We start from the raw sequence: 13,194 nt of genomic DNA, 5'->3' as shown, positions 1-13,194 counted from the left end.
TTCTTTCTTTCTTCTTTTTTTCTTCCTTCTTTCTTTCTTTCTTTCTTTCTTTCTTTCTTTTTCTTTCTTTCTTTCTTTCTTTCTTTCTTTCTTTCCTGTTTATTTAATCTGAGACAGAGAAGAGTGCAAGTCAGGGAGAGGCAAGGAGAGAGGGAGAGAGAATCCCAAGCACACTGCCAGCACAGAGCTCAACACAGGACTTGATCTCACAACCATGAGATCCCAGGAGATCTCACAACCTGACCCTTAACTGACTGAGCCACCCAGGTGCCCCTCATTTCTTTTTAATTCCAAAACTTTCACTAAGACTTTCTTTATCAAAGATGCCTAAAAGAACCTAAAACCTCTTCAATGAGCAACAAATTGATATGCCAAGTATTTTTTTTGGTATGTTATTGTATCCTGAAAAAGTAATCAAAAAATTCAAACTCAGAGAAAATTGCATTACCTTGCTATTTGAGGATCTGACACTCAACTTCTTTCTCATTAGCGTGTAGTTTGTTTCTTGAAGTTTCAAATCTCTAAGGCTTACATCTTAACTAAATATGATTGGCAGTGTAAAACATAATATGTTTACTTCAAACACCCGATACTGCGTTTTTTCTTGAAGAGAAGGCACAATTCCCCTAGAGGAAAAAGTCATTATTCAAAAATCTCTAATAGTTTTCTCCAAGAAGCTGTAATATAATTCATATTTTTGAGAAAGTAATTTTAAGATCAAGGGACTTTTTCACCGTTTCCTCAATACAATAATTCTCTATAACTGAATACCTATAAACTTATGTTTTGCTTTCTTTATAGCTCAAAACCCTAGACAGAGCAAGAACTTAATGCAAAATAAAAATCTAAGTACAAATTGAATTCTATTCTCACTGAGTAACTGTTATAAGCTCTAGTTAGCTAATGACAGCATATCATGGCTTTTTGCAGTCTTGCTAACTCTGGCCTCATAGGTACTTTTTTAAAGGCTACCGTCCATTTTATAATGTTCTTTAAAGTGAAGGGCTGAAAAGCTTTCTCAGCTCATCCTAGCTACTCTGAGCACTGTAAAACCTTCTTTCCCAGGGGACAGACTTCTAAATTCCTCCCAATCTAGGTCAGGCTAGACCCATTATTCTCTGTCTGCCTACTGGCATTTATTTTTCTCTACAGAAAAGGGTCAGATGTTCTCTGACTGCGGTGTATTTGTTGTTCATTTTAATTGTTAAACTAAATCTGTTGAAACATCATAGAATAGATAATGGAATCCTCTCACCACAGAACAGAATCGGTAGCAGTCACTTGTAGGTGCTCTGCCCAGATCCCCTGGACGTTCACCTCCTGCACCTACCTGCGGCTTCTTCACCTGCAACTCTCCCCTGGGACTCTCTGGTGGCAGGAGCATGCGCACCTGTGTCAGAAGCCGGCAGAATCCCTGGGGGTTAATGGCTTCCGGGAGCAGCAGTCAGTGATAAGGTTTAAAAGTTGGTAGACAAATAGCCTAGCTTTCTTCTCATTCTGGTGGAAAAACTAACTCACAGGTGTGTTCTATTCTGTCCCACAGAGTTTGCCAGGGACTCACAATGTGTTCATTAATACACCCTGTATGACCCCCTTCCTTTACCCATCCTACAATCCCTACAACCTCACCGTTGTTTTCTGGAATCTCTTTCCAAGTAAACTGCTTGCTCAAATCCTTGCAATAAGGATAGCATCTGGAGGAACCCAATGCAAGACAGTGCCTAAATTTTCAGAAAAGAAAAAAAAAGGTAGGAGGAAGTTAAAGAATAAATTAACCAGTCCATCACTTATTTTGGAAAAAAAAAATCGAGTCAATAAAACAAATAACTTAATTCTTATACACACACACATATTTTGGACAAAATTATGAAAATAAATGTTACTTTAAAAAGTAACACATATGAAGAGAAATACTGTAATCTTTTGGCCTGTCTTTTAGGGATGGAAATAATGAAGAAAGTTTACAGGCTTTGGAAGCAAGCTGACCCCTGCCTCCTTCACCAGCTGTGTGACCTGAAACGGGCTCACCTAAAATGGAGACCATGTAAAGAAAGAGAAGGGTGGAGACAGCTATGGCCACACTGATAGGGTGCAATAATCAACTCCCTTTCCGTCAGCTTAATTTGTTGTATTTGTGCTGTGGACTAGACTCCTTTTTAGAAGTTGATGGGTCTCAAACAAAAACTGGATAAATGTCTAAACTACCAGACCTTCAGAGATGACATTGTACTCAAGGTATGCTCAGGCATCATAGTTTCTTAGAATTTTTTTAATAGTTGGGAGTCATAGGGGTGCCTGGGTGGCTCAGTTGGTTAAACGTCCGACTTCAGCTCGGGTCATGATCTCGCGGTCCGTGAGTTCGAGCCCTGCGTCGGGCTCTGTGCTGACAGCTCAGAGCCTGGAGCCTGTTTCGGATTCTGTGTCTCCCTCTCTCTCTGACCCTCCCCCGCTCATGCTCTGTCTCTCTCTGTCTCAAAAATAAAAATAAACGTTAAAAAAAATTTAAAAAAAATAGTTGGGAGTCATAGAAATTTATCAAATTTATTGGAAGTTGAAAAATATCATTAATGGCTGTTTTAGTTATCTTTATTTATTTATTTTTTAATGTTTATTTATTTCTGGGGGGGGAGGGGCAGAGACAGAGGGAGACACAGAATTTAAAGCAGGCTTCAGGCTCTGAGTTATCAGCACAGAGCCTGATGCTGGGCTCCAACCCATGAACCCTGGGATTGTAACCTGAGCCAAAGTAGGACGCTTAACCCATTGAGCCACCCGGGGGCCCCTTTTTTAGTTATCTTTAGTAATGACTAAAAGAAAATATTATGAAACACTCTCTAAAGATTCTGTGTACTTCTCTTGTATCTCCCATGTATATGACATTCGTTATTCTAAAAATAATTCTTTTCAAAATGCAAACCAAAAGCTTCATTTGAAAGAGGAGGTGATAAAAAATATTCTGCTTTTCCAGCACTATTTGTTGAGAATAAAAAGTTTTAGCTACCAGTATTTGGTTGTAATGAGAAATCTTACCTCTATTCCAAAGTCTAGATAAGGATCTAACAATACTAGATTTACATACTTTTGAAAGTTAATAATTAAATCAGCAAATATTGATTGATTGCATTGTAGGAAAGAGAGGCATGTGCTAGATGGTCTAGAATGCTACATAACTCTTTTTGACTGTTGCTCTTTGTTCGTTATTCTACAGGTCGCCTAGGGCGGGTTGGACACCCCGGACAGAAAGGTCTTGTTCCTGTTTCACAGATAAGGCAAATCAGACTCATAGACAGGAAGTGACTTTTCCAAGATCTCAAAGCTTAACAGTGGCAGAACTGTGAACTTGAGTCTTCACTCTAATACATTTTCTTCTTTAGCAATGCTCTTCTGTTTAGTTTTTAATTCAGCGAACTAAACAATCCTTATGAAAAAAATACAAAAAAAACCAAAAATGTGATCCCTTTCCAAACCTAACAAATTTCTTTATGGACTTCTCTTACTGAAATGAAGTAAGAAATCAAAATGTAGAGAGCTGAGTTTCACTATCTGATGACAACAGCTAGTTTTCTTCCATGGATATTAAAAATGCTGGCTTTAAAATGAAATGGCAGGAGGTGGGAGGGCTGAGGGATGGGGGAAAGGTTCAGTGATGTGCCCTTGCAGGCAGCTCCTGGTTTTACACTCACAGCATCTGGAGCCCGATTAGCTTTTGCCCACAATAAGATTTCTTATCTCAGTGATTTTGTCTGTGAAAACTCTGCAGTGTGAAAATTAACAAAATTTTTTAAATTACCGTAAATGACTCAAGTATTTTTAGATGTCTCACATGGCCACACAGGCCTCCTTTGACATCTCCAAAAATTGAATGTTAATACTGATTTTTTTTTCTTAAAGTCAACACTTAACAATCTGAGTTTCAGCACAGAATTTGCTGTTGAATCTTTTGCACATTCATTCCCAATGCTTCACCCAAAGGGAAAGGGGACAAGGTAACTTGTACATAACTGTTCATTGCAAAGGAGAACAGGAAAAGGATCCTTGCCAAGGGCGTCTGATCAGGGCTGTGCCCTGTGCAAAGTGGGGGCACATTCAAACCTTTCTTATCGAGAGATCTGTCTGGCACTCGTCAGGTTGTGTTACTTGATCACAGCAGGATAAAAATGCACACCCAGGGCAAATCTGTAAACACCAGTTTAATCTGCATGGGAAGAGTCACTGTCATCTCCTCTGACAGAAAAAGCCTCCAGGACACATTCCAGCAGTGACAGTCACCTCTGTGTCTTAAAAATCTTGTTACATTTAGCACAGAACTGTTAGAAATGTTAGAAAGCTGCATGGGGGGGGCGGAGAATGAGTATTTCCTTTACAATTTTATTTCTTTAAGCTCTTAATTAACACTGCGACTGAAATAAAAATAACTTTATTACCCTAGAAGCTTTGGTATCTACAACATTATTAAATGACAGCATTCTTTTTATGTACTATTAGAGCATAAGCTATCTGACTACTCCGTGTTTTAGCACCTGCTATCGGATAGAATAGGTTAGAGAGGATCATCCAGATATTTAACTTATTTTTTAATTAATGTGTGTCAGTAGAAAAAAAAAAACAAAATGGTTTGGGTTAATATTTATGGACAGACATGAGCCGACCTACAGGGACGCCTGGAAAACAATGGTCAGATATTGGTAAAAATTAAACCTGTACTGAGCAACGAAATGTAGCTCACCCACAAAGTATAATTTTCCCCAAGTCCTGGAAATCTTGCATGTGACTCTTCATAATACTCAATTTATCAAAAGATAAATAGCCATCCACTCTCCCCACACACCCCGACATCACACAGAAATCTAAAGAATCCTGACTTTTGAAGTCTTACTTCTTTGTAAAATGAAAATTCTTAACATTAGAGGGGTTTGGCAGTGGAGTAGACAAGAGCCCCTCTGAGAATTTGATGAGCGCATTGAGCTTCCTTTTCAGGGAAAAAAAAATCACACACAGAATATTTGGTATACAGTTTCAGGGAATTCACCAACCCCCTAAAATCCTCCTATCCTGAGTTAAGAACTCCTAATGTACACATTGAAGTGAATGATTGGTTCTGAATGTGGTCAAAGCACTATGGAGGGATGGGCGATTCCCAAAGTCATTCAGAGCTGTCTTCACAGCTGGAAAATGTGGACTTTAAATTTCTTCCTAATGCCCTGCCCCAGTTCACCTGAGAATTGCTTAACTTTCAGCTCTACTTTCATTTAATTCAACATCCTGGCTAATTCTTGAGTAAACATATGTTTGACTATACATATATGGAGAGGAACATATTGAAAACATTAAGTGTTTAAAAAATGGTCTACATTAGTTACTTCCATATATGTTCATTTGAATAAGGTGAAGCATCAAGAAAACTAGTTACCAGGAGCCTTATTTATCCAAGATGAATACCTAGAGGTATTCCTTAGTATTAGTGTCAGCGTTTGCAAGAAAAAATTATCCCATTAAAATAGCCCTCATGAATAATTCAGAGAGTTCAATTTAATGGAGAAAGGGGGAGACAGAAACAGGTTATCAAATTTGTTGGAAACCCGTGTTGCTGCACAGCATTTTTTTTTATGAGCAGTCATAATGTGGGTTATTCTTTGTTCTGTATCTACAAGAAGAAGTGGATCTCAACATTTACATTTTTTTCCTTGAGTTTTCTGTTTTGTAGCATTCATAAACACATTTTTTCAAGTAATGTTTTGTGAAAAATGTGGTCTGAACTCTGGGTTCCTGATTCTTCTTCTTCTTTTTTATTGGTTCTTGATTGGAATTGTTTGCCAAAGTTGAAAGAGTAACAGACGTAAAGGAAATAGACAAGGGATGGCAAATTTCTGTATGGAAAAGACAACCACTAAGGTAATTACAGTGGGCACTGGTTGTTTACCTGCTGTATTTTTGGCCAGGGTACAGTCCAGAAAACAAACAAACAAACAAAGAAGCCACTTTAGCAATTCCTTGAAAGAATGGCTTAGTAGAGAGAATTGAGTTTATACAACATTTGGAAGAGCCGGGAGGACAAAGGTTGGGGAAGGGAGACAGATGGATTAAGGAGAAAGAAGGACGGCGATGGGATTGAGTAGTTCATCAAGCATGGAGAATCTCACCTCTTTATGAACATTTCAGGGACCACTGCTCCTCCTGTACAGAAGCCTGCTATATGTAGAATGTTTCAGATCTGAAACTTAACAACCAAAGGTTTTTAAGTTTTAACTATTAATCAACAAGTGCCTTTCCTACCGTGTGGAGAGCGTATTATTTACCACAGCAAAAAAAAAAAAAAAAAGAAAAGAAAAAAGAAATGTCATATTCCCTGCTCTTCTGTTTTCCTGTGTTTACTCTATAACATATTCATCAACTTACAAGTGTTTTTTAAAGCTAAAGTTGCCAATGTTAGTAATTATGAACCAAAGAGCCGCTAAGTTGTGTAGTGCTGATACTTTCAATTACCTCCTCTTTTTCCTTATCATCCTCTTCAGCATCATCACAGTAGAGACACCAAGGCTGCAGGGTGGGAGAAAACTGTGTAAACTGAAGCAGCAGAAACATCATTATGGGAGAGACAGAGCTTCACTCAGCCCTTGTCGGTGGCTTCTCAGGGGGTAGATATGCGAACAGTGGAAATGGAAGTTCTTAAGAGGGGCAGGAAAAGAAGGGTTGCGGATGCAAGTCGGGTTCCCTAGGAAGCAGAATCTGAGGAGATTCATGTACCAAAGGCTTTCCAAAGGATGGGTTTGGAATCAACACCTGGAAAAGAGATGGCAAGGAAGCCAGAAGGGGCAGAGGGAGAAATGACCAGAGGCTGAGAAGTAACAGTCTCAGTGTGGAAGGCTCAGCCTACCTGGTTAGGAGCCCTGCAGGTGGAACAGTCTTTTAGAGCTGTCCCGATTTGGGGCTAGGAGGCCAGGCCTTTATAACCTCACTTCCGTTATTGGGTGTGGGTTGCCCTGGGAAGGGGTCATAGCTTTGGGTAAGAGAACCTTTGGGAGCAGGTAGACTCAGAAGTAGGAAGGAGTGGCACAATGAAAAGTAAAACCTGTATGATAACGAAAGTTTTGGCAGTAGACAGGACTTACAATTAGCCTAGGCGTTGGGAGAGAGAAAAAAAATTATCTATCTATCTATCTATCTATCTATTATCATCTGTCTTTGCCCTCAAAGGGGCTACTATTGAGTTAGGAAGACAGGACTTCTACCTGAAATAATATTAAATATGATACATAATGATAATGAAGCACCTATTTAACTTCATACTACAAAAGATATATTATATAGGAGCTGAAAGGAGGGCGAAACTAGTGGGATCTTGGTCATCAGAGTAGGCTTCACTATGAAGGGAAGACATGAATTAAGCCATGAGGAATGGATAGATTTGCACACACACAAAAGAGATGGCAGGGATTATGAGTAAAATCGTCAAGTTGGGAATGAAGATGGCACGCTGCATAGAATACAGTCAGAAATATAGTAGGTTGGCTAATATAGTAACAGAGAATGGAGGGAGGCTGGTAAGTCACACAGGGAAGGGTGGATTTAATGTGAGAGAAGGTAGGGAGGCCCTGACAGTGAACGCAATGCAAGTGACTTTCAAGAGCCTGGGTGCAGCCTGGGATGAATTTGAAAGAAGCCAAGACATGAAGAGATCGGCCAAGAGATAACAACCCAGTAACTGAGAGGCCAAGTGCTAAAAGGCGGACTCATATTGTGCCAGTGAGGAGGAGTGGGAAGGCATGGATTCAAAAGATACTTCCATCTTTCAACTAGTGAGTAAATTTTACCTGTGTCCTTAATAAAAAAAAGACAGGAACCAATTGTGACCAATACTGTAGCTCACAGTCATATCACTGCTCAGGGCAAAAGGCTGTCACAGCTTTCCACTGGCCTTGAGGATAAAGGAAGCCTTCACTGAGAAAACCTAAGAGAATGGTGTGTTTTTCTAACCACTTAGATATTCTTTAGGTCCATGAATAAGATTTTCTAGCTTTATTGATATAAAATTAGAATTTTCTTATTAAATGTATTGTTATTTTCTGTTGTTCTGATTTTTATCATGTTGTGGTTAAGAACGGGCTCCAGAATTGGACCACTTGGGTCTTTGAGTCCTGTCCCAATTCTATGACCTTGGGCAAAGCTTAGCTTCCTCGTTTACAAAACAAGAACGCTTTCTTCATTTGAGTGTTAAACGTCTACTTTAATGCACATAAGGGATTTAGAATGCCCTGGAATACAGTGTTCAGTAGATGTTAGTATTATAATTATTTTGAGGTTAGCAGGTTTCCATCTGGCTCAATGAGGAAGTAATGTGTTATTTAATAAATAACGCTAATATGACATGCTATCTATTTGGGAGAAATAATTATTAATTTTTAAGGAAAATAAGAAAAGGAAAATGAAGGAAACCCTATCTCCAAGTTTTTAACATAGCTGTTTCCTCAAAAAGTTCAATTTTTTCCGGTTTCTGGTCCCCAGGTCTTCAGTGTCATCTCAGTATCTCAGCTTCTGTTTACCACCCACCAGCTTCATTGTCACCACTGGACAGTGTTCAGGTTACTCAGCCTGGAAACATGGAAGCATTGAGAGGTGATCTCTCTCAGTGTTCCACCAACATGTTTTCAAGTTATTCATCTTTTCTTGATCTTGATTTTCCTTCTGTAAAATGTGGGTTCAGATATATGCTGAACCTATCCCACTTATTATCAAGAAGTTCAGAGGAACAGATGTATTTAAAAGTGCTTTGTAGAGACTAAATACTGTTCAAATGTACTTTATTTTCATCAGTAACACCATATTCTCCATTGTCTACCCTTCACATCCAGCACAGTTAACTGACAACAAAATCAGTTTCATTTTAGGAGTTTTTCTAGTAAAGCCAACCCTGGGGGGAAATGGGAACTGGGTAATATGTGTGCTGGAAAGTTCGCTCTCTGAATTCCCTCTCTTATCTATGCTTGATGCCCCTTCTTGGTAGCCTGCTCCTAGCCTTCCATTATGTGTTGCTTCTCCAGCATCAGTGGCTTTCCATTAAAATCAGACCCCCAAGGAAATTTTCCATTTCATTTTCAGAGAAATTAAATTTCTCCCTCAAGTGACTGGACAAAGGTTTCCAGAGATTCTGATACACAATGTGCCAGTATTCCATTTTGAGTTAGATCAAATGCTTCAGATCAGAACATATACTTCTGGCCTTTCTGGGTCTCTGACAATGCCTAAGGTCTTATCACTGGCTAGTAATCTGGAGGCCAGTTAGTTTCATGGAGTTGCCAATCCCTGTCATGCTTAGCCCTCTGGCTCTGGGGTAAGAATTCTGCTGGCATTTTCTCAGCACTGTGTAACTGTGTGCTCCCAGACCTGATAGCCTCCTTCTTCTGAGCCCTATGAAATCCCAAATCCACTGTAAACAGCACCTCTCCTTCCTGAGAAATTCCCTTCATTTCCAAACTTAAGTCAAATTTGCTTCCCTCCAAAGCAAACTACCTTTGAGTGGACACTTGAAGTTGGCTTACTTCTACATGTTGATAGACTTCTACTGGCTTCAACTGTGGAGAAAACAGTGCCTGATGGGGCTCATGTGCCAATTTTTTGCTTGTATGAATGTAGTGGTGGCTTTGTCTTGGACCTTCCTCCTACAAAAACTGATATTCAAATACCTCTCTAAACCAGACAAAAAAAAAAGGTAATTATAAGAATATGGGAAAGGGTGGGAATATAAACTAGTGCAGCCACTCTGGAAAACAGTGTGGAGGTTCCTCAAAAGATTAAAAATAGAACCACTCTACAACCCAGCAATTGCACCACTAGGTATTTATCCAAGGGATACAGGTATGCTGTTTCAAAGGGGCACATGCACCCCAATGTTTATAGCAGCACCATCAACAATAGCTAAAGTATGGAAAGAGCCCAAATGTCCATCAATGGATGAAAGGATAAAGAAGATGTGGTGTACACACACACACACACACACACACACACAACGGAGTATTATTCAAGAATGAAAAAGAATGAAATCTTGCCATTGGCAACTGCGTGGATGGAACTAGAGGGTATAATGCTAAGCAAAACTAGTCAGTCAGAGAAAGACAAAAATCATATGACTTTGCTCATATGAGGACTTTAAGAGACAAAACAGATGAATATAAGGGAAGGGAAGCAAAAATCACATAAAAACAGGGAGGGGGACAAAACATAAGAGATTCTTAAATATGGAGAGGAAACAGAGGGTTACTGGAGGGGTTGTGGGAGGGAGGATGGGCTAAATGGGGAAGGGCCATCAAGGAATCTACTCCTGAAATCATTGTTGCACTATTTGCTAACTAACTTGGATATAAATTTAAAAAAATAATAATAAATTAAACAAAATGTTAAAAAGAAAAAAGAATATGGGAAAGAGAACTACTGCGTCTACAAAAAAATCAGTACATAGTAAAGTACTCTCTTATGTAAATACTTGATAAAGTCTTTACTCCTACATTGTCGCATTTAAAACTTAAAATTGCCAGGGGGAAGGACAGCTCTTCATCACTGTTAGTCTTTTAAGGAGGAAATTGTGACTCCAAGTGGTAAGTGACGTACTCGAAGTCACCTGGTAAGCGAGAAAGAACTCCCCATTAGACATCTGTTGTCTACTGCTTGTTCAGAACCCTCCTATGGAACTCCAGGATTTCCCAGCTTACAGCATGAATTTTAACAATTTGTATGTCATATGAATATGGGTTTAGAAAAATGCATGTAATTTTATCATATAATTAATTCATTATTTGTACTTTAGGAACATGGCCTTGCACCAACTGTCTCTCTAATCTTGCACTTAAATACAATGACCCTGTAAGAATGGCTTTCTGCACAGCGGAGCCCTCTGAGCTGTCAAGCTCAAATGCTTGTTTCCCGCTTAATGGAGAGGGCTTGCATGGGTGAAATGGTTTTATCCGAACCTAAACCCCTGCCATCAATAAGTGACTGGCCTGAAGGCATGAAGTGACAGAGTAATACTTTCACAATTAATTTCCTTAACTGGCGTTGCTGGTCTTTGGAGACGGGTCTCCTCTATGGGACATTGCTTAGAAGGAAAAGTGAACATTTTTCAGCATACAGTTGTCGCTCCGTTTCTTTAATCCCATGAGGTGAAGTAAATCTGTGTAAGCTTTGCAGTTCTGTGGCTGATTCAACACAGACTCAGAGAAGTCTATTCTCCACCAAATCTAAAGACACTTTTTTTTTTAATAGAGCAGCCAAATCACCTGTCAGGAGAAGATAAGATGACTAAGAAAATTCCCATTTTATTGACAGCCTAAATACAATATTCCATCTTAGTCTCCACAATAGCCCTTTGAAGCCAGCTATCATACTTCTCATTTTTTAGATTAAAAAGTTGAGGCTCAAGAATTAAGTAACTGAAATAAGGCCATAGAGATAAAATGTGACAGAATTCTGATACACTCTGAATGCCAGGTCTTCCCCTCTTTGCCGCATAGTTTCACAGAAACTACACAGAAGTGTCTTCTCTGGAGCCATCGTGTAGTCATTTTGGAAATGATTCGATTGGAAACCAATCCAATTTCCCAGTTTTAAACAGGTTTACAGTTTAAAACATTATTGCAGGCCGGGCATTGTTTTTCACATGTATTTAAAGGCTGATCTATTCTGTCAGTGGAGCAGTGTGCACTTTCCTTTCTTTCTTTCTTCTTTCTTTCTTTCTTTCTTTCCTTCTTTCTTTCTTCTTTCTTCTTCTTTTTTTTTTTAGGTTATCTGTTTTTCAGAAGGCACTCTATAAACAACATTCTGATTTAGAAAAGAAAGTCTACCTTGAATTTATACTTGGTACCAATTTATGTTGTAACATTACTGACAGTGTCACTTAATTTGCCTAGTTGCCTATGGTCTAAATGTAGGTAATTTACAAACCTTTAACAATTTTCAGCTTTGCTAAATGGTACAGAGAACTGCAATTACATTTAAAATGCACTCGCGCTCTATATGTCAGTAAAAAGCACCTACAAAGACATAATTACAATGTAATTGCCCACAAGTTCATGAAGTAAACATACATTATTAGAAGGCACTCATCTGTTCAATTTAAGTAACATTGCAGCTAACATATTGCATAAATAGGGAGCCATTTTGTGACTAGTTACTGTAATAACAGGAGTTTAAATTAAAATGTGGTGCCTAAGTATATGTATTCTTAAGATCACTTCAGATATGTTACTCAATACCCAGTGGCTTGATTTCAACCTTTAAAAATCGCCTTTTAAATATTATATTCATTTTATGGAAATATTTACAATCAATGCATAGTGTCAGATCTGACTAAAAACTGGTGTTATAGAAAAAAGCTTTTCAAAAAGTTTTAAACCTGAGAAGAAATACACAGATTCATATTTGCCATACATTTAGAAATAGATGCACATATACTAGGATGGCCCATTAAGATCCAATGCTGTATAGGGGCACCTGGGTGGCTCAGTTGGCTGGGTCTCCGACTTCAGCTCGGGTCATGATCTCATGGTTTGTGAGTTCAAGCCCCGTGTCGGGCTCTGTGCTGACAGCTCAGAGCCTGGATGGAGGCTGCTTCAGATTCTGTGTCCCCCTGTCTCTCTGCCCCTCCCCAGCTCTCTCTCTCTCTCTCTCAAAAATAAATAAACATTTTTTAAAAATTAGAAAAAAAAGATCTAATGCTATACGGAAAATACAAATCAGTAACTTGGAATCATTAAAGTAATTTTGCACTGCATTATTATACATATATCAGCCCAGCCTTCATATTTTTATCCATCACATCAAATATACAATATGTATGCCAAAGGATCTGACTTGCATATTTTGGAGGAAAAAGATAACATGTACAGAAGTCTTAGAAATCAGCTTTGGCTCAAAACATTTCCATGACTCCCCTAAAATGACTGGCTGATCTTTGTTTGAAATACTATGAGGAAGTAAATGGTGGACGTGGGTGGGGGGAAGAGAAGAAAAAGGGAACCACAAATCCAAAGTTGATATCAGCATAATGTATTAGTAGTAATTATATTTGTATTATAAGACCTTTTGTCCCGAACTTCTCAAAGCACTTAGCAAACTCTGTCTCAATAGCAAACCTAGTCCTAGGTTCAAGAACAAGAAGAAAAGAGATAAGGAAGCACAGTGCTTTATCCAGTTGCCCAGGACAGT

At 38.8% G+C, this 13,194-nt stretch overlaps 1 pseudogene; it reads left to right on the top strand.

Moving 5' to 3' along the window:
* The first annotated feature begins 1,382 nt into the window (after positions 1-1,382).
* LOC125174433 (eukaryotic translation initiation factor 3 subunit E-like) overlaps positions 1,383-13,194 on the top strand; it is a 104,017-nt pseudogene continuing 92,205 nt past the window's right edge.

The sequence above is a fragment of the Prionailurus viverrinus genome, chromosome C2, assembly GCF_022837055.1.
Source record: "Prionailurus viverrinus isolate Anna chromosome C2, UM_Priviv_1.0, whole genome shotgun sequence".
Taxonomy (NCBI): domain Eukaryota; kingdom Metazoa; phylum Chordata; class Mammalia; order Carnivora; family Felidae; genus Prionailurus; species Prionailurus viverrinus.
The sequence above is the reverse complement of the archived record's forward strand: the minus strand, read 5'-3'. Positions and strand labels throughout refer to the sequence as shown.